This window comes from Saimiri boliviensis, chromosome 9, assembly GCF_048565385.1.
Source record: "Saimiri boliviensis isolate mSaiBol1 chromosome 9, mSaiBol1.pri, whole genome shotgun sequence".
Taxonomy (NCBI): domain Eukaryota; kingdom Metazoa; phylum Chordata; class Mammalia; order Primates; family Cebidae; genus Saimiri; species Saimiri boliviensis.
In genome coordinates, this window is record NC_133457.1 from 58,322,819 (window position 1) to 58,343,644 (window position 20,826).

General features: G+C 44.5%; 1 long non-coding RNA gene across 2 annotated transcripts in view; it reads left to right on the forward strand.

Moving 5' to 3' along the window:
• LOC141585652 (uncharacterized) overlaps positions 1 to 5,594 on the forward strand; it is a 28,880-nt gene extending 23,286 nt beyond the window's left edge. The window contains exons 3-4 of one of the 2 annotated variants that reach the window (XR_012519255.1): positions 1,671 to 1,760; positions 2,818 to 5,594. This is a non-coding gene — a long non-coding RNA (uncharacterized LOC141585652). Of the gene's footprint in view, positions 1 to 1,670 lie in introns of both variants that reach the window. The other variant, XR_012519254.1, reaches the window with a different exon arrangement.
• The last annotated feature ends 15,232 nt before the right edge of the window (positions 5,595 to 20,826 follow it).

Genomic DNA, 20,826 nt, shown 5'->3' on the forward strand with positions numbered 1-20,826 from the left:
TATACTCCAATGCCCATCCCTCAGTGATTGAGGGCTGTTCCTGGGCCATTAACTACCTGACACTTCTGAACCACTCTGAAGGGGACTCAACAACTCCTACTCCAAGGACAGAGAATGTGCCAAGAGACATAGGAAGTCCTCCAAGTAGGCAAAGGACATATGGGTGGGGCACTGACAGTATCTTCTACAAGGGTCAAAGTTGGGTTCATAAATGAACCGTGTATTCCTCACTTAAGATACACAGTATGAGGCTGGGCGCGGTGGCTCAAGCCTGTAATCCCAGCACTTTGGGAGGCCGAGGCGGGTGGATCACGAGGTCAAGAGATCGAGACCATCCTGGTCAACATGGTGAAACCCCGTCTCTACTAAAATACAAAAAATTAGCTGGGCTTGCTGGCACGTGCCTGTAATCCCAGCTACTCAGGAGGCTGAGGCAGGAGTATTGCCTGAACCCAGGAGGCGGAGGTTGCGGTGAGCCGAGATCACGCCGTTGCACTCCAGCCTGGGTAACAAGAGTGAAACTCCGTCTCAAAAAAAAAAAAAAAAAAAAAAAAAGATACACAGTATGGTTATTTGTAAAACCATGTTTGCCTTGCAAGTTCTGTTTGCCTTTAATAAAGTAGCAGAAAATCCAGCAGTATCTACTAGCTGTGGAGCAAGCACGATGTGGAATTGAAGGCCTCACCATTTGCAGTTCCCATCCCCCAACTTCCATGGCTTAGAGTAAATGAGGTCACCCTCTCTCTGTAGTGTCAGCGCAGGTCTGGGCAGAAGATGACACCATTGCCATTCGAAAACTGAGACAGCAGCATTTGCAAGGTGCAGGAAAGAACAGGGGCTCAGACTCCATCATTATATCTAGACAACACAAGTAGCAATGCTAATTACCTACAACGGCCATGACAATTACATCCAATGAGTAAAAGATGTCCAGAATAGTGCCTGGTGCCCACATTAGAACTCTTGCTGACAAATAAGAAGGCCTAAATATGTACTGTTTTAATTCTTCTGGAAAGAAAAAACACTTTTGTTTTCTTCTTGTTTATAAAAATAATGCATATTTCTGGTATTTGTAGAAAATACAGAAAAAGATAAAGGGGTAAACTAGAAATCCATTTTATGATCTTTGATAAACAAAATATATAAAATTTTAAATATACAAATTTTAGATCTTTTATAATATAGTTTTATATTGGAACCAGTGGATCTTTTTATATACAGCATACGGTTTTATATCCTGCTCTTTTGAGGGGGATGGAGTTTTGCTTTTGTCACCCAGGCTGGAATGCAGTGACATGATCCTGGCTCACTGCAATCTCTGCCTCCCAAGTTCAAGGAATTCTTTCTCAGCCCCCCAAGTAACTGGGATTATAGGCACACACCACTGCACCTGGCTAATTTTTATATTTTTGTATTCATGTTAGCCAGGTTGGTCTTGAACTCCTGACCTCAGGTGATCCACCCACCTCAGCCTCCCAAAGTGCTGGGATTACAGGCATGAGCCACCATGCCTGGCCTTATATTCTGTTTTTCATATGGTGTATAATAGGCTGTGTGAGTCTATATGCCATTGAACATTCTTTGAAATACTTCTGTTGTCTAAAATATATTTCATCAGTTGGATATTCCATAAACTGTTTGGTGAATCTTCTGTGAATTTCCATTTACAGTAACTGTGGTGAACACTTTCATGCTGAATACTTGACATCTGAATATTTCATTGGGATGTACTCTTAGACGTGAGATTACGGAGTCGAAAGGTAAGAACTCAGTTCCAAAAGTCTGGAACTGAGTTGTAAGGGACCATCTCCTTCCTACCAGTGGTATTCGGTGGAAATCTGTGACATAGAAAGATGACTCCCCTTGGCTGTGGAGTCGCAGACCAGATGTACCACCATTCGGAATCAGAGTCGTCAAGCTTGTAGAAACCCTGGAGAGTTTCACACCCTCTTTGTTTTTCTGATAAAGGAACTGAATTTCAAAGAGGTTAAGTTATTTGCAATTTTTGGCTATTATCTACCATTTCTTTTGGGCACACATGTAAGCCCTTGACAAGTCTCTCTGAGAAAGCACAAATGGACCAGACTTGGCTAGACCATCAGACTCTGGACTTCGGTTGTTTTTAGAAATTAAATTATATCATGACACAGAAGATAGAATGGCCAGACAGCTGGCTTCCCAGCCAGAAGGTAGAAAATGCTCTTCTGGTTCTCAGGAGCCTGAAAGGGTACCTCCTTCATCAGCTGACAACACATAGTAAGATAAACTATCTCTTCCTACGTATGGAAGAACCACGAGGTTTGGTGGACTGCCTAGGAGCAAAAATAAACCTTCAGGAGAAACAGTCCACTGGGTCATACTGAGTCAATAAAACCCACACTGGGAACAGCAAAGCACTTTTCGTGAGATTGACTAGTTATTTCCTTATTTGTTAAATGGAGACTAGGACTCTCAGATATGGGATGTATTTCGCAGATGTTATCACAGCCATGCTCATGTTTCCAAAAGCACTGACCACTTCCTACTGCAAGCACCTGAGAAGTTTTATCTAAGAGCTTTCTCTGGCTTTAGGAGTCTTGCCCATCAGGCTCTCCTCTACCAATTCTTTCTGGCATCGGCCCCAACTCAAATCCTTGTGTCAAGGTCTGCTTCTTGGGAAACCCAACCAAAGACAATATAGCCCTTTGAGAGTAATTGCAAGAAACCCTGGTATGAAAAACCAGCTAGTGTAGCAAACATCAATTGATACAGATGTTAGAATCAGGAGACAAGCACATTAAAACCGCTACTCTGTTTTCCATGTGTTTGAAAAACTAGAGGGAAGATTGACCATATGAAGAAGAGACATGGAAGATATTTTAAAAGCCCAGTGGAATTTCTCCAGATGAAACAGAGAAAAGGGAGCAACTCAGGAAAAATGCAGCTGATGGCTGCAGTGGAGAAGGATCCCAGGCTGACAGGCAGAAGCCCAGTTACAATCGTTACAATTAGGGTCAGGTACATAAAACAGGGAGAAAAATTAGCAATAGCTTAAACAAGAGACTTTATTCCTCTCTTACGTAAAAGAAATTTGGAGGTTGAGAGTGCAAAGCTGAAGGGGAGGGTAAGAAACAATAAAGGAACAGAAAAGATCATCAATAAAGGAACAAGATTTATACTAGCATCACATTTATCATCATTTGTGAGGAGTCTTAGAAATTTTGTCTCCTCCTTCTGCAGAAGAAAGATGCAGTATATCAGAAACAGTGGAACTTCCCAAGGAGAGCTGTGAAACATGACTCTAAGATATCAGTTAGTTAAGCAGACTCAACACATCCAGTTCAGGTTAGATAAAAACCTCAGTGAGCACCACAAGAATGCTTTCAAGAAGCATGGAATAAATTTCGAGAAATAAAAAATAATACACTTTGCGAGGCCAAGGTGGGAGGATTGCTTGAGCCTAGGAGTTCAAGACCAGCCTGGGCAACGTGGCAAAACCCCGTCTCTACAAAAAATACAAAAATTGGCCTGGCGCGGTGGCTCAACCCTGTAATCCCAGCACTTTGGGAGGCCGAGGCGGGTGGATCACGAGGTCGAGAGATCGAGACCATCCTGGTCAACATGGTGAAACCCCGTCTCTACTAAAAATACAAAAAATTAGCTGGGCATGGTGGCACGTGCCTGTAATCCCAGCTACTCAGGAGGCTGAGGCAGGAGAATTGCCTGAACCCAGGAGGCGGAGGTTGCGGTGAGCCGAGATCGCGCCATTGCACTCCAGCCTGGGTAACAAGAGCGAAACTCCGTCTCAAAAAAAAAAAAAAAAAAAAAAATACAAAAATTAGTGCTGTGTAGTGGCGTACACCTGTAGTCTCAGCTACTAGGGAGGCTGAGGTGGCAGGATCGCTTCAGCCCAGGAGGGCAAGGCTGTAATGAGCAGTGTTTATGCCACTGCACTCCGGCCTGTACGACAGAGCAAGGCTTGTCTGTAAAAAAAGAGAAAAAAATAACAACACAATGATATTAGTCATGTAGGAAAGAAAGCATACATTTCTTCTCTCAGCAGCGGAAAAACAAAACAAAACAAAACAAAAAACACTGGGAAATAAATGTACAAGAAGTATAAAGCAGGCCGGGCGTGGTGGCTCACATCTGTAATCCCAGCACTTTGAGAGACCAAGATGGTGGATCACCTGAGGTCAGGAGTTCAAGACCAGCCTGACCAACATGGTAAAACCCGTCTCAACCAAAAATACAAAACTTAGCCAGGCATGGTGGCGTGCACCTTTAGTCCCAGCTGCTCAGGAGGCTAAGGCAAGAGAACCCAGGAAGTAGAGGTTGCAGGGAGCCACTGCACTCCAGACTGGGTGATGGAGTGAGACTATGTCTCAAACAAACAAACAAACAGAAGTATAAAGCAAAGAAGAATGTGGCATGATTTTGAGGAACTGATGGTGTAGACTGCGTTAACTGGCCCAATTAACAGCTGCTCTGTGTCCACACTCTTTAGTAGTCTCCCTGCCAATATGTTAATTCTGGACTTGGCCGTGAGACTTGATTAAGCCAATAGTTCAATAGCAAACTTGTTGCAAGACAGAAACATGACAAAGTACTTGCATATTTCTGCTTTCTCTCTTGAAGCTCCACGGCCACCACCATGAGAAGAAACACAGGTTAACCCGCTGGAAAGACATGGGAAATATATGGAGTAAAACTAAGCCAAGACAATCCTAGACTAATCAGCCTTTCAGCTGAATCCAGCAGTCAACCATAGACATGGGAATGAGTCCATCAGAGATCTGCCAAGCCCAACCGAATCCATGGAACTGCTTAGCTGACCTATAGACTCATCATCGTTATTTCAAAACACTAAATTTAAGAGAGATTTGTTATACTGTAATGCTAACTGATACAGAAATAAGAGAATTTGACTTGGATGCTAAAAATATTCAAGCGATGGCCAGGTGTGGTGGCTCACACCTATAATCCCAGCACTTTGGGAAGTCTAGACGGGTGGACTACTTGAGCCCAAGAGTTAGAGAGCAGCCTGGCCAACACAGTGAAACCCCGTCTCTTCAAAAAATACAAAAAATTAGTGTGGTGTGGTGGTGCATGCTGTAATCCCAGCCACTCGGGAGGCTGAAGTAGAAGAATCACTTGAATCCAGAAAGCGGTGGCCCATGCCACCACGTGCGGCTAATTTTTTATATCTTTTGTAGAGCTGGGGTCTTGCCATGTTGCCCAGGCTGGTCTTGAACTCCTGGACTCAAAGTGATCCACCCGCCTTGACCTCCCAAAGTGCTGGGATTACAGGCATGAGCCACTGTGCCTGGCCTGGATTACAATTTTTAAAATCCATGTCCTTATATTTTTTTGATACTGAAAATGTGCTGCCTGCCGTTGCTGTGGTCCCACCCTCCACAGGCCTGGAAACCTGGCTGCAGCCTGGGAAGGCTGGAGAGGCAGATGGCGGTACCCACCGGCCCCTCTCCCCCTCTCACCTCTTCCCAGGGGAACCAGACCCTACCTGTGTGGTTGTGGGTGGATGACTGTCAAGACATGTGTCATGTACATTTGTATCAAGAATAAAGAAGTGACTGTGAAAAAACAAATAAGAACATTTGAAAAAAGAATAAATTTTTAAAAAGGTGATTGTAGAACATGTGGAAACACTAGAAGAGAATAAAAAGGTATAAAGTATCATTTGTAATCCTGCCACCCAGAGAGAGCCACTGTCAACAGTTTGGTCTATTATCTTCCCGTCGAAATTGAAATAGACAGTTCTGTGTCTTGCCTTTTCCTTTTCCATTCATTAACTCTCTTTTTTTCTCTGGTGCTAAGAGTCATACTCATTAATTCTGTTATGAGGATTTGCACCGGGCCAGAAATGCTGCCTGACAAAGGTGTTTGACCTAAGGTTAAAAGCATCCCTTTAGTTCTTGTTTCTCCTATGAGAGGACTGCCTAATTATACCCTTTTTCTTTTCCTCTCTCCACCCTTGCAGTCTACCTTCACAATCCTGCTTCATCCACTCTTAACCCTGCTCTCTCCCGCTTGTTCAGGGACGGCATGAGCTCATCATTATCTTGTTTTCCTCAGCCACAAGACAGCAGTGTGTGTCTTTTTAAGCTATGGCTACATAACAAACTACCCAAAACGCGGTGGTTTAAAACAAGCATTGTATTATTTTTCACAATTCTATGGATCAGGAATTTGAACAGCACACTGTTCCATCATATCTATTCCATGTGCTGTCTGCTCCGCACATCTGAGGTGTCAGCTAGGATCACTGGAAAGGCCAAGGACAAATGGGACTTTTTAAATTGGGGTCATGTGTCCGGGGCTTTGCTCACGCTGTCATCTGAGTGCTGGGAGCCTCGAGCTGCTTTGTAAGAAGGCAGACTACCCACAGGCCTTGGAACTGTGATGGCATTCCATTAGCTAAAGCGAGTCACAGGCTCAGCCCAGAGTCCAGAGGAAGGGAGCACACAGGGTACAAATACAAGAAGGCGTGGGACGCTGAGGCCACCAATGTAGCCGACACCACACATCAGATGAACTGGAATTCAGATCCTGTCCCCTCGCTTTATGGGCTTCATCACCTTGGCTTGATTTCTTCACTTCTCTGAGCCACCATTTCCTCCTTATCTGTAAAATAATTAGGATATCAGCAGGGCGAGGTTGCTCACACCTGTAACCCCAGCACTTTGGGAGGCTGAGGTAGGTGGATCACTTGAGGTCAGGAGTTCGAGACCAGCCTGGCCAACATGGTGAAACCCCCTCTCTACTAAAAATACAAAAATTAGCCGGGTGTGGTGGCAGGCACCTATAATCCCAGCTACTTGGGAGGCTGACGCAGGAGAATTGCTTGAACCTGGGAGGCAGAGATTGCACCATTGCACTCCAGCCTGGGCAACAAGATTGAGACTCCAGCTAAAAAAAGAAAAAAATGAGGGTATCATTTCTCCCAGGCAGAATCATTGTGTGCGTTAAATTGTGCGTTGTGCCTGGAACCTTCACTGAATGAGATTTCACAGAAAAGACTCAAGCATTAGAAAGGCATGTAGACTGTAAACCTGATTGGGACTGTCAGAACATAAGCTCCTGGCAACCTCGAAAAGACCTTGGGCTGAGCTTTACGGTTCCAAGAAATGGGAAGTTGGAGGCTACAGTGTTTAAATCTCAAAACAAACAAACAAAAAAAATGATTCCAGTGGAAAAAATAGATAATATTGTATGGTTGCAGGAGAGCAGGCGTTTTTCTTCTTTTTTTTCCTCCATCTTGATGTTGTTCTTCTTTTACGTAATCTCTTGCCTCTATTTTAAGTTTACTCTTTTTCTTCTTATCTCTTATGAAATAATTTCCTCTGCCAAGTAACCTCTTGTTCTAGCCCAAAATCTGTAGGCTCAAGAAGCCCTTCCCGTGTTCATCCACATTCTTCTCTGGGAGTCCCTGTAACTCGTCCCCACTGAGGCTGGAAGGAAGCAGAGCTCACGCCCCGCAGGAAGTCACGAGAACTGTGCCTGGGCCCGGGCCCTTCCTCCTGGCCTTCTGCCTTGCCACGTCCACTCTGAGGCCCCTGCCCCCACACTGTTTGAGGCTCCCTTAAACTGAAAGGATGTGTAAGCAAGTGGCCTTTAACCCAATTCGAATCCTCCTGCAATCTGTGCTAATCGTCTTAGATGTTAATATTTAGCATTACCTTGTACTACCCAGGTGCCAGTCAGGGCAGCTGGCTGAAACCTTATCAGCAAACCCTTGAAAAATGCTTCCCTGCTTTTCTTCCCCCTGCATTTTTGATGGGAATTTCAGGGCTGGTAAGGGGTGTGTAGAAATGACTGTCCTTTGAAAGTCAAAGATTTAATGACGGGCACAGGAACTGTTCCTTGGAGTTGCTATCTGCCGCAGGATAATTAGTGCTTTTTTTAAAGGTCTGTATTAAATGTAACAGTGAGGAAGGTGATTGGTGCTTCTCAAGCTTGAAAGAACGGATCTGTTCAGTAGGTCTGGGGTGGGGCCTGAGTTTCCAGATGTCTAAGAAGCTTTCAGGAGACTGCTGCTGGTGGAGGTGGGTTGGGAACCACATTTAGTGTACTTACTAGTCAGGCTTCTCCAGAGAAACAGAACCAGTAGGATACATGCCTTTATACTGTATGCACACACAGATGGACGCACACATGGAAAGTCCTCTCTTAATGCCATCAATAGGTTTTAAGTGAAACGATGTATAACAAAACCAGTTCTACCATAGGCTAGATGATGTAAGCAGGACTTAAATTTCTAGGGCATATTTCTGGTCATGTGTCTGGGGTCATGTGTCTGGGGCGTTGCTCACACTGTCATCTGAGTGCTGGTGTGGTCTCTCCAGCGGGGTAGTCTGCCTTCTTACAAGGCAGCTTGGGGCTCCCAAAAACATCAGCGGACTTCTTTTTTTTTTTTTTTTTTTTTTTTCGAGACAGAGACCTGCTCTGTCACCCAGGCTGGAGTACAGTGGTGCAGTTTTGGCTCACTGCAACCTCTGAGTCCCGGGTTTTAAGCGATTCTGTTGCCTCAGCCTCCTGAGTAGCTGGGATTACAGGCGACCACTGCAACACCCAGCTTTTTTTTTTTTTTTTATTTTTAGTAGAAACAGGATTTCTCCATGTTGGCCAGGCTGGTCTTGAACTCGTGACCTCAGGTGATCCACCTGCCTCAGCCTCCCAAAGTGCTGGGATGACAGGTGTGAGACACCATGCCCGGCCAACATCAGCGAACTTCTACATAAACACTTCTTTTTTTTTTTTTTTTTTGAGACGGAGTTTCGCTCTTGTTACCCAGGCTGGAGTGCAATGGCGCGATCTCGGCTCACCGCAACCTCCGCCTCCTGGGTTCAGGCAATTCTCCTGCCTCAGCCTCCTGAGTAGCTGGGATTACAGGCACACGCCACCATGCCCAGCTAATTTTTGTATTTTTAGTAGAGACGGGGTTTCACTATGTTGACCAGAATGGTCTCGATCTCTTGACCTCGTGATCCACCCGCCTCGGCCTCCCAAAGTGCTGGGATTACAGGCTTGAGCCACTGCGCCCGGCCGTACATAAACACTTCTAATATTAAGCAGTGAAAGAAATGTGAGCTATTCATATACTTATGAAAAATTAATAAAAACAAGTAAGGTCATCATTTACCCAGTTTTGGGGGAATCAGTGAGTGATGGTGATCATAGTGGCTGTAGAATAAATCGAGATATCAATATTTGCAAAGTGAAAATTGTAAGGAGCACCTCCTGCAACCGTAGGGCTCATAAACAGTCACACACAGGGAGGGCTCACCAAGTGCTTTTGTCCCACGTTGTTGATTGCGGTGCGTTTGTATGATTAGCAGATACTCTACAGATTTTTATTTTGTAACAACTTGTATTTACTCATTCATTCATTTTCCAGCCTGCTTATTCAAGTTCAGGGTTGCAGTGGCAGGAGTTTATCCCAGCAGTTCAGGGCAAGGCAGGGACCGGCCCTGGACAAGGTCCATTCCATCGCAGGACACGCTCATATGCATACCCACACTCACCGGACTGGGACCATTTAGATACTCCAGTTCACCTAATGGGCGCATCTTTGGGATTCAGGAGGAACTCAGAGTACTGGGGGGAAACCCATGCAGATATGGGGAGAATGTGTGAACTCCACACAGACGGCGCCCTGGCCAGGAATTTTTTTTTTCTTGTCAACATTATAATGAAATGACGTTGAAGGAAACGGTGTTATTGGCTGGGTGTGGTGGCTCCCACCTGTAATCCCAGCACTTTGGGAGGCTGAGGCAGGAGAATCACTTGAGGCCAGGAGTTTGAGACCGACCTGAGTAACATAGCAAGACCCTGTCTCCACAAAAAAAAAAAAAAAATTAACAGATGGGTGTGATAGATTGTGTTTGTAGTTCTAGCTACTTAGGAGGCTGAGAAGAGAGAGAGGGAAGGAAGGAAGGAAAGAAGGGAGTGAGGAAAGAAGGGAAGGAAGGAGGGAGGAAGGAAGAAAGGAAGGAAGGAGAGAAGAAAGGGAGGAAGGAAGGAAGGGAGGCAGGGAGGGAGGGAGGGAGGGTTGACACTGCCTAGGAGTTAGCCCTCCTCTGGAAGGAGCAGCTTTGGTTCAATGAAAGATTTTTTTTTTTTTTTTGAGACAGAGTTTCCCTCTTGTTGCCCAGGCTAGAGAGTGCAATGGCACCATCTTGGCTCACCGCAACCTCCACCTTCTGGGTTCAAGCAATTCTCCTGCCTCAGCCTCCCAAGTAGCTGGGATTATAGGCACCTGCCACCACACCCGGCTAAGTTTTTTTTATTTTTAGTAGAGGTCGGGTTTCACCACGTTGGCCAGGCTGGTCTCATGTAATTCCACAGTGCTGGGGTTACAGGCGTGAGCCACCGCGTCCAGCCTCAATGAAAGATTCTTGTTTAATCTCACCAGTTAAATTTTTCCTGAGTAAAGCCCCAGTGATGGCACTTGCTTGCATCAATAGCACACTTCTATCTCCCTGTCTCAGCCTAGGCACTTGGTTCCAAGCTGAAACTACCTGCTGTATCTCTATAGGCTAGAGATACAAGAAGTTTAACTTTTCCTTTGGATAAAGGCAAAATGCAACCTCAATTACCAGGTGAACTTAGGATGAAGTACGTGTAGGAAACAGTGCTACCAAGTCAAATAAAGTGGGTAGCTCCGGGTGTTATAAATTAAGAGTGGTCAACCCTTTGCAGCAAGCGGTCTCCCATAATACAGAGGTCGGGGTCCTTCTCTCCAGGATCACAGACTCAGGTAAAATTCAACCTTGTTAACCTACAACTAGTCATTATGTTGTGAATTCTTGACAAATAAAACTGATAATTTAATTCCTAGTTAAAAGAAAAAGAAGGAAGGGAGGGAGGGAGGGAAAATAAAGGAAGGAGAAAGAATAAAAGGGCCAGGCACAGGGAGGGAGAGAGGAAGCCAAGGAAGGAAGGAAAGGAAAGGGAGGAGAAAGAAGAAAAGGGCCAGGCGTGGTGGCTCACACCTGTAATCCCAGCACTTTGGCAGGTCGAGGTGGTGGATCACCTGAGGTCAGGAGTTTGAGATCAGCCTGGCCAACACGGTGAAACCCCATCTGTACTAAAAATACAAAAATTAGCTGGGTGTGGTGGCACTCACCTGTAGTCCCAGCCACTCGAGAGGCTGAGGCAGGAGAATTGCTTGAACCCAGGAGGCAGAGATCTTGCCACTGCACTCCAGCCTGGACAACAGAGTGAGACTCCAACTCAAAACAAAACAAAACAAAAGTGAAGAAGAAAGGAAAGGAAGGGAAAAAAACCGTTATTATTCAAGGACCTGCTGTATACTGCTGTGTGGATATATATATGTGTGTGTAAACACACACACACACACACACACACACACCACACACTTAGCAAGGAAATGCTACTCAGTAGTAAGGAAGGGAAGGGATGGACTATGGACATGTTTCTGCAGCTCTGAGAAGCAGCAAACAACTCTCCATTTTGCCAGACATCTCCTAGCAGCAAAGAGCCTGGGATTTTGAGTCAGACGAGGCTGTCTTCTACTCTGCTTTCTACTCCCTGTGGTCTTGGGCAAGTCCTTTGAGCTCTTTGAGAGTCCGTTTCCTCATGTAAAAAATGGGTGGGGATAACATCCATCTCACTGAATTGGTGAGGAGATGTTATGCCACAGTGAGTATGATGGCCTAGCAATGCCTGGCACACGATGGGCTCTACAAACGGTGCCACGTCTTGCTATTGCAAGGGTGGAATCCAGAGACCTAAGCAAGCGTTCAGTGTCTTCAGCTTTTCCATATTCAGAGTGAGCGTGTGGCTTTGTTTTCACAGGTCCAGAGTTAATTAATTAACGGCAGTGTTAGTGGGTGTACCCACGTTCAGATGGTTCTCAGCTTTGATGGGTACACTTCAGCCACCCTAGGGCAAAATGAGGTCATGCTTTGGAATTGTGAAGAGAAGGCCTCTTTCTCATTAGCTGTCACACCCTGGAATAGACTTTGTTTTCCATTATTAAGTGACAGCCTTAATAGCAGACATCCTTGTCAAGGATCCTTCTCAAACGCCAGGAAAGGAGAACATTGCGCAGTTCTTGTGAGTTCAAGTCCATTTTTTTCTCCTTCACTCACAAAAGCATTTTCTTTGCCTCCACGTGCTTTATTCCTAAGCTTCTGTCTTTCCCAGACTTCCTACCTAAGCTGCCATACCTGCAAATCCTTTAAAGGACTTACTCTGTTTGTCTGGACTTTCAAATTACTTCAAAATACAGACTGTTCTGCTGATAAGCAGAAAATAAGACTAACTTACTTCTCTGGGTTTCTCCTGTTTTGACGCTTGCCATTTACCCTGACATGTTGTTTAAATTTTACCGATGATTCATCAGAAGCTGCTGCTAGCAAGACCAGTTGTTTTGTGCCTGGGAACACCCTTCTGCTGGCCTAATTGTCTGTGATGATGACAAGAACCTGATTTATTTGACTTTCAAGATGCTTGGGAAGAGTTATAGCAACAACTTGTATGATTAGTTCATTAACGTATCTCCAAATTTCTTTCTCCTTACTTATAGGACTGGTTTAATTATAGCAGGTGTTTTTGTTTTGTTTTGTTTTGTTTTGTTTTGTTTTGTTTTTTTGAGACAGAGTCTTGCCCTGTCACCAGGTGCCAGGCTGGAGTGCAGTGGTTCAATCTCGGCTCACTGCAACCTCTGCTTCCCCGGTTCAAGCAATTCTCCTGCCTCAGCCTCCCGAGTAGCTGGGAACACAGGCATGCACCACCACCCCCAGCTAATTTTTGTATTTTGCTAGAGACGGGGTTTCACCATGTTGGTCAGGATGGTCTCATGTAATCCCACAGCGCTGGGGTTACAGGCGTGAGCCACCGCCTGTAATGAAAGATTCTTGTTTAACCTCACCAGTTAAATTTTTCCTGAGTAAAGCCCCAGTGATGGCACTTGCTTGCATCAATAGCACACTTCTATCTTCCTGTCTCAGCCTAGGCACTTGGTTCCAAGCTGAAACTACCTGCTGTATCTCTATAGGCTAGAGATACAAGAAGTTTAACTTTTCCTTTGGATAAAGGCAAAATGCAACCTCAATTACCAGGTGAACTTAGGATGAAGTACGTGTAGGAAACAGTGCTACCATGTCAAATAAAGTGGGTAGCTCCGGGTGTTATAAATTAAGAGTGGTCAACCCTTTGCAGCAAGCGGTCTCCCATAATACAGAGGTCGGGGTCCTTCTCTCCAGGATCACAGACTCAGGTAAAATTCAACCTTGTTCAAACATGTTGGTCTTGACCTTGTGATCTGCCCGCCTTGACCTCCCAGAGTACTGGGATTACAGGCGTGAGCCACCGCCCCCGGCCTAGTATAGCAGTTTTAAAAAGACTGTATCTTGAGCACAGTCATCGTCTCTTCATTTAGCAAAATGAAGCAAAATTTAGCAAAATTCCTAAACTGCAGTTGCTACGATTTCTAAATTAACAAAACGAAATTGGGCAATAGGAGGTGAAGAGTACGGAGTTGTTAAGAAAGGAAGGAAGTGATTGGAGTAAGGCTGAACGGTGTGACTTGGGGAAATCAAAGATGGTGCCCAAATGGTTTCCCTCAGTAGCTGAGAACGTGTATTAGCCAACCCGATTTGCATTTCAGAGACCTACTAAATTCGAGTTAAGGTTGTGTTTTTTTTTAAGCCTTAAAGCAATTTAGCACTAATTAGTATATTAAATGTTTTACCTTTAAGAAACAAAGATAGATTGTGAGATAGACTAAGTAATCCGGAGGAAACTTTGATGAAGAGAAGATATAAACAAAAGCAAGAGTAGTATAAATTTGTTTTTCCTCCAGAGACCACATACTCAAGCAACGTTGATGAAATTCGACACAACAGGAGAAGAAATACTTTCACTGGATTCTTGGAGGCCCTGACTCTGGATTGAATGCTCCCAGGTGGTCCTTCAACTTTTTATTTTTAGAGATCCCTTGGTAATAATTTGTTAAAAGGTTTAAGTGTTAATTGCTAATGTCTAATTATTTAACTTGTTTTAAGTTTTAAGTGTTTACACAAGTATCTGGCTAGGATTTTAGGAAGAAGTTTCTGAACTGAGACAGCATTTCGACTAGAATGATGACCCCAAGTTTTCTCCTAATGTCAAGATTTAACAAAATCCTTGGTTCTAGAACAGTCTAGAGGTTTTCTTCTCCCCTAGCCCTTGGTATTCAGAGTACAGACCTGGAATTTGTTGGGGTGTTCTCAGGTCCTTTTGTTTTGCTGCCTCTAACCAAAGCTACTGATCTTAGGCCAGAGGGGTGCATTGACAGTAATAATTCCTTTTCATGAAAGGAAGTGCCCACATTTCAACCCTGTTATTGAGTGTAAGTTCTAAATCCTTCCCGGCTGTTCCTTGGAATTGTGATTTAACGTGACTGGTAGCTCCAGAATGCAGTAAAACACATGCTTCTACTTGCAAGATTATTGTGTAAATTACGCAGTTGCATTATTGTCTTTCAGCGCCATCCTTCATGAACGAGTATCTATGTGAACTGCTTTTCAAAGGGTTCAGTAGAGAAAAACGTTAGCGTAGTTGTAATGAAATTAATTCTTTTTTACTTTAACTTTTATGATTATTGGTGTGTTTATTACAGAGTAATTAGAAAGTGTAGTAGGCTGGGCAAGCTGGCTCACACCTGTAATCCCAGCACTTTGGGAGGCCAAGGCAGGTGGATCACCTGAAGTTGGGATTTCAGGACCAGCCTGACCAACATGGGGAAACCCCATCTCTATTGAAAATACAAAATTAACCAGGTGTGGTGGTGCATGCCTGTAATCCTAGCTACTCAGGAGACTGAGACAGGAGAATCACTTGAACCCAGGAGGCAGAGGTTGCGGTGAGCTGAGATTGTGCCATTGCACTCCAGCCTGGGCAACAAGAGGAAACTCTGTCTCAAAAAAAAAAAAAAAAGAAAGAAAGAAAAGAAAGAAAGTAAAGTAAAGAGAAAAATAACAGTAGCATTTTATGTGGAAGGCTGTTTTGTTGTCATACTTGCAGAATTTGCATTTCATGGGTCCAGGGCTAGGGGTGGCATCCTTTAACGTTTTTCTCTATGTGGGATTCCTTCTTTTTGAAGGATCTCATCCCTCAAAAAGTTTCTGTTTTATTGAGGAGGATTTCCCTGAAAATTACCCCTATTCTAGGCTTTTTAAAAAAGAGAATTCCAATAAGTAAATTAGAAATTAATATGTTTTTGAAATTCAGCTGACGATTTCAAAGTCCCTTATTCTGGCCCTGAAATCAAATCACTCTGGGAAAATACTCCTCCACTCCAATTCTATTACACACTTGTGTGTGTGTGTGTGTGTGTGTGTGTGTGTGTGTGTGTGACAGAGTCCCACTCTGTCTGTCATCCAGGCTGGAGTGCAGTGGTACAATCTCAGCTCACTGCAACCTCTGCCTCCCTGGTTCAAGCAATTCTTGTGCCTCAGCCTCCCAAGTAGCTGGGACTACAGGCATGCACCACCACATCAGGCTAATTTTTGTATTTTTAGTGGAGTCAGGGTTTCACCAGGTTGGCCAGGTTGGTCTTAAAATTCTTGGCCTCTGGTGATCCACCCACCATGGCCTCCCAAAGCGCTGGGACTATAGGCGTGAGCCACTGTGCCCAGCCTCTATTACACATTTTAAGATTAAAATACAAGCACATTAATTATTAAAAAGTTCAGAAAGGTATAAAATGAAACATAAGAGCCTTCCTTCCCCTTCTTCTCCAGTTCTTCCCCCTAAATGGACTTGAGTTGAGTTTTTTTTTCTATACTTCCAAAATGTAGGGAGCAGGATCAGACGAGGTCCCTAACCTCTTGGAACCTATGCCCTTGTGGAGGAGCCTTTTTTTTTTTTTTTTTTTTTTTTAAGATGGCTTCTTGCTCTGTCGCCCAGGCTGGAGTACAGTGGCACAATCTTGGCTCGCTGAACCCTCTGCCTCCCGTGTTCAAGCTATTTTCCTTCCTCAGCCTCTGGTAGTAGCTGGGACTACAGGCGCCCGCCACCACACCCGGCTAATTTTTTGTATTTTTAGTAGAGATGGGATTTCACCATGTTAGCCAGGATGATCTTGATCTCCTGACCTCATGATTCACCCGCCTTGGCCTCCCAAAGTGCTGGGACTACACACGTGAGCCACCGCGCCCAGCTGGAGGAGCCAATTATTAGTGAAATGATCAGACAATTACAATACTGCAATTGTAGCAAGTGCCTACCAAGGAAAGCTGTTAGGTGCCGTGAGAGCTTGTAGCTGGGGTACATGACCAGGAGATGGGAAGGCTGCCGAGGTTTCCAGAATGAAGTGATACTTGAGTTGAAAGGAGAGCTAGGAATGAACTAGGTCAAGAGGAGCAGGTGGAGATGAAGAGCATTTCAGGAAGAAAAACAGCATGTGCAAAGCCCTGCAGTGGGAGGATGGCGCATATGAAAGACTGCAAGGCAGAGAGTGAGCAGCGCAAAGGGAGCGATGTAAAGACAAGGCCGAAGAGGGAGATAACGGCTAGCCCATCAAAAGCCTTACAAACCACATGAAGAATGGTTTCCATCGTAAGAGTAATAGTGTGACCGATCAGTGCCCATCCATTCTGCCCTTTGGTGTGACTGCAGAGGCTGGAAAGCTAAAAACTACTTTGACAAACACCTTGCAACTAGGGCACCGGAGGCGTCTAGATTCAGCCAATCAGATTCACTCACATGAGGTCTGGAGGGTGGGGAAGAGGCACCTCCAAGCTTCACTGCAGTTTCCGCTGGTGAGCATGGTCAGGAGCACAGGAAGTGCTCTGGGGTCAAGGGCTCCAATGTTCTTAGAGCACGTGGGGGCCTTTTACATTTACTTATTTCTTCATTTGGCCATTGCAGATATAGGAGAGGCAGCATTACTCTGGAGCCAACTGTAGCAGGAGCAGTGCCCTCATCCCTGGATAAGGTCGTGTGCTGTAGAGCCCACAGTTCCAGTGGCAGCTCCCAGTTTCCCCATCTGGGAGGAAGATAGCAGCTCCCTTAATAGTCCAGTTCTGTCATATTCTGAAAGTCATTCCTGGGCACCCAACCTAGAACCCACTCCCCTTAGCCCTCACAACAGTTTCAGAAACACTTAATTTCCTGTATCAAACTCCTTTTTGCTGGAAAGAGTCATGGGTAAATTTTCTGCAAATGAACCCTCACAGATAAAAATCAAAGCTATTAAATCTTTTGAGGCAGGGGAGGGCTAAGATCAGATGACCGCAATACAGAAGATTAGCTGGAGGGCATTAGGGGGGATACAGGAAGGCCAGTTAGAAAGCTATTTGTCCAAGGCTGGGTGCAGTGCCTCACATCTGTAATCTCAGCATTTTGGGAGCCCAAGACGGGTAGATTACTTGAGGTCAGGAGTTTGAGACCAGCCTGGCCAACATGGTGAAACCCTGTCTCTTCCAAAATACAAAAATTAGCTGGGCACAGTGGCAGGTGCCTGTAATCCCAGTTACTCAGGAGGCTGAGGCAGGAGAATTGCTTGAACCCAGGAGGCAGAGGTTGCAGTGAGCCTAGATTGCACCACTGCACTCCAGCCTGAGTGGCAGAGTAAGACTCCATCTCAAAAAAAAAAAAAAAAAAAAAAAGAAAGAAAGAAAAAGAAAAGAAAGCTATTGGTCCAGAATGGGATTGGTGTCCAGCAGCAGGGATGCTGTGGGATGCAGTCTTCTGTGGATGTGCCTGAGAAGGGCTGAGGCTGCACAATGCTCTGAGAAGTTCCAGCCACAGGTCTACCCACCAATGATCAGAGGCCATTTAACTCTCTAGTGGGATAAGTGACAGGAGGGCCAGTCAGTGAGCTAGTCCTAGGCAGAAGCTTCAGAACAAGGGGGTAGTGCAAGTAAGAGAGAGAGAGAAAGGAAATCTTTTTTTGAGACAGAGTTTCACTCTTGTTGCTTGGGAGGCTGGAGTGTAATGGTGCGATCTCGGCTCACAGCAACCTTCGCCTCCTGGGTTCAAGCAATTCTTCTACCTCAGCCTCCCAAGTAGCTGAGATTACAGGCATGTGCCACCACCCCCAATTAATTTTTGTATTTTTGGCAGAAACGGGGTTTTACCTTGTTGGCCAGACTGGTCTCAAACTCTTGACTTAAGGTGATCCACCCTCCTCGGCCTCCAAAAGTATTGGGATTACAGGTGTGAGCCACCATGCCCAGACTAGAAAATCTATAAAAATGAAACAAAATGAAAACTGATTCTTCCCCAATGTAGAAAGGTTTTTTTAAAAAAATTATTATAATTTACATATCATAAATTTCACCCATTTTTAGTGTACAATTCAATGATTTTTGGTAAAAATCATTGAGTTGTATAACCATCACCACGATCCAGTTTTAGAACATTCCTATCACCCCAGTAAGATCCCTCTTAGAAGACAGTCTATTTTTAGGGGGCGAGGGAAGACAGTCTTTTAATTTTGAATTTTTTTTAGGCAGAATCTCACTCCGTCACCAGGTGCTAGGCTAGAGTGCAGTGGTACAACCTCGGCTCACTGCAACCTCTGCCTCCCAGGCTCAAGAATTCTCCTGCCTCAGCCTCCCGAGTAGCTGGGACTACAGGCATGTGCCACCATGCCCAGCTAATTTTTTTGTATTTTTAGCAGAGACGGGGTTTCACCATGTTGGCCAGGATGGTCTTGATCTCTTGACCTTGTGATCCGCCCGCCTCGGCCTCCCAAAGTGCTGGTATTACAGGTGTGAGCCACCGCGCCTGGCCAATTTTTAATTTTTAACTTTTATTTTGAAATTATTTCACTTACAGAAAATTGAAAGAATAGTACAGAGAATTGCTATACATCTTTCATCTCTGTGCACCAATTATCATTTTGCTTATTTTCTCTCTGTACATTTATATATATTTTTTATAAACAGAATTTATATATATATATACAGAATATTTATTGATTATTATTACTACTACTAGTAGTAGTTTTGATAAAGTATTTGAGAGTAAGTTGCTGACATCCTACAGCTTTATGCCTAAATACTTCAGTGCGTAGTTGCCAAGAACAAGGAAATTCTCTCACACAACCCCAGTACCATAATCAAATTCCACAAATGTAACATTGAAGCAATACTATTATCTAATGCACAGTACATATTCTGACTTCTCAAACCACTGCAACAACTTTCCAGCTTTTTTCTTTTTTAAAACTTTTCTGACCTTTACACTTTTGAAAATTACAGGCCAGTTGTTTCGTTCATTGTCAAAAAGAAGATGATGATGTTAATCTATTGCCTTAATTTCTCCCTCTCTTTTTTTTTTCTTTGTCACCCAGGCTGGAGTGCAGTGGCACGATCTCAGCTCACTGAACCTCTGCCTCCTGAGTTCAAGCGATTTGTCTGCCTCAGCCTCCCAAGTAGCTGGGACTTACAGGCACGTGCCACCACACCTGGCTAATTTATTTATTTTTCTTTCTTTCTTTCGTCCTTTCCTTTCCCTTCCTTCCTTCCTTTCTTTTTTTTGATGGAGTTTCATTCTGTCACCCAGGCTGGAGTGCAGTGGTGTGATCTCGGCTTACTGCAATTTCTGCCTCACAGGTTCAAGTGATTCTCCTGCCTCAGCCTACCAGGTAGCTGGGATTACAGGTGTATGCCACCATGCCCAGCGAATTTTTGTATTTTTAGTAGAGACGAGGTTTCATTATGTTGGCCAGGCTAGTCTTGAACTCCTGACTTCAAGCAATCCACCCATCTCAGCCTCCCAAAGTGCTGGAATTACAGGCACTGTGCTAGGTGCTGGAGACTATGCACAAGACAGACAAGTAGTGCTGTTTCAGCTGTTAATATAGGATATTGGCTAAGGGTCTTCTGGTTACAAGGAACAGAAAGCTGCTCTAGCAAATGTAAGCAAAATGGAACTTACTGGAAATCTACTACTTGAAAAGTTAAACACCCAGTCCATGGATAGGGCAGGACCAGGCATTCATGGACCTTCCTTTTTAGGTGATGATGTCATTATAGTGACTCAGCCCCAACAAGTCCCAACTGCTGTGTTCCACAGTTTTAAGTCTAAAGTTTCTGAGAAAAGATCCCTATCAGCCTAGCTTGGATAAGGTCCCTGATGAGTCCAATCAACTATGGCCAGAATGGCAGGCTCATCTGGCTCAAATACAGCTAAGAGGGACATACCCATATATATCTAAGTCTTCCCAGAGACTGAAAGGTTTTGTAAATGAAGCAGACATTCCAGTTAGTTCCTATATTATGACTATAGCTTGGATGTTTGTGCCTGCAAACCTCATTTGAAATTTGATCCCCAGGACAGCACGATAGCTTGGTGCTGGCCTAAGGTAATAAGTGAGTTTTCACTCAATTTGTTCCCATGACAGCTGGTTGTTTAAAAGAGCCTGGCTGCCCCACCCAACCCTTGCTCTCTCTCTTGCCATGCAATCTGCATATGCCAGCTCCACTTCACCTTCTGCCTGAGTGGAAGCTGCCTGAAGCCAGAAGCACATGCTGGTGCCATGCTTCTTGTACAGCCTGCAGAACCATGAGCCAAAGAAACCTCATTTCTTTCTATTCTTTGTTCTTTCTTTCTTTCTTTCTTTCTTTCTTTTTTTTTTTGAGATGGAGTTTCACTCTTGTTACCCAGGCTGGAGTGCAATGGCACGATCTCAGCTCACCGCAACCTCTGTCTCCTGGGTTCAAGCAATTCTCCTGCCTCAGCCTCCCGAGCAGCTGGGACTACAGGCGTGCGCCACCATGCCCAGCTAATTTTTGTATTTTTAGTAGAGACGAGGTTTCTCCATGTTGACCAGGATGGTCTCGATCTCTTGACCGTGTGATCCAC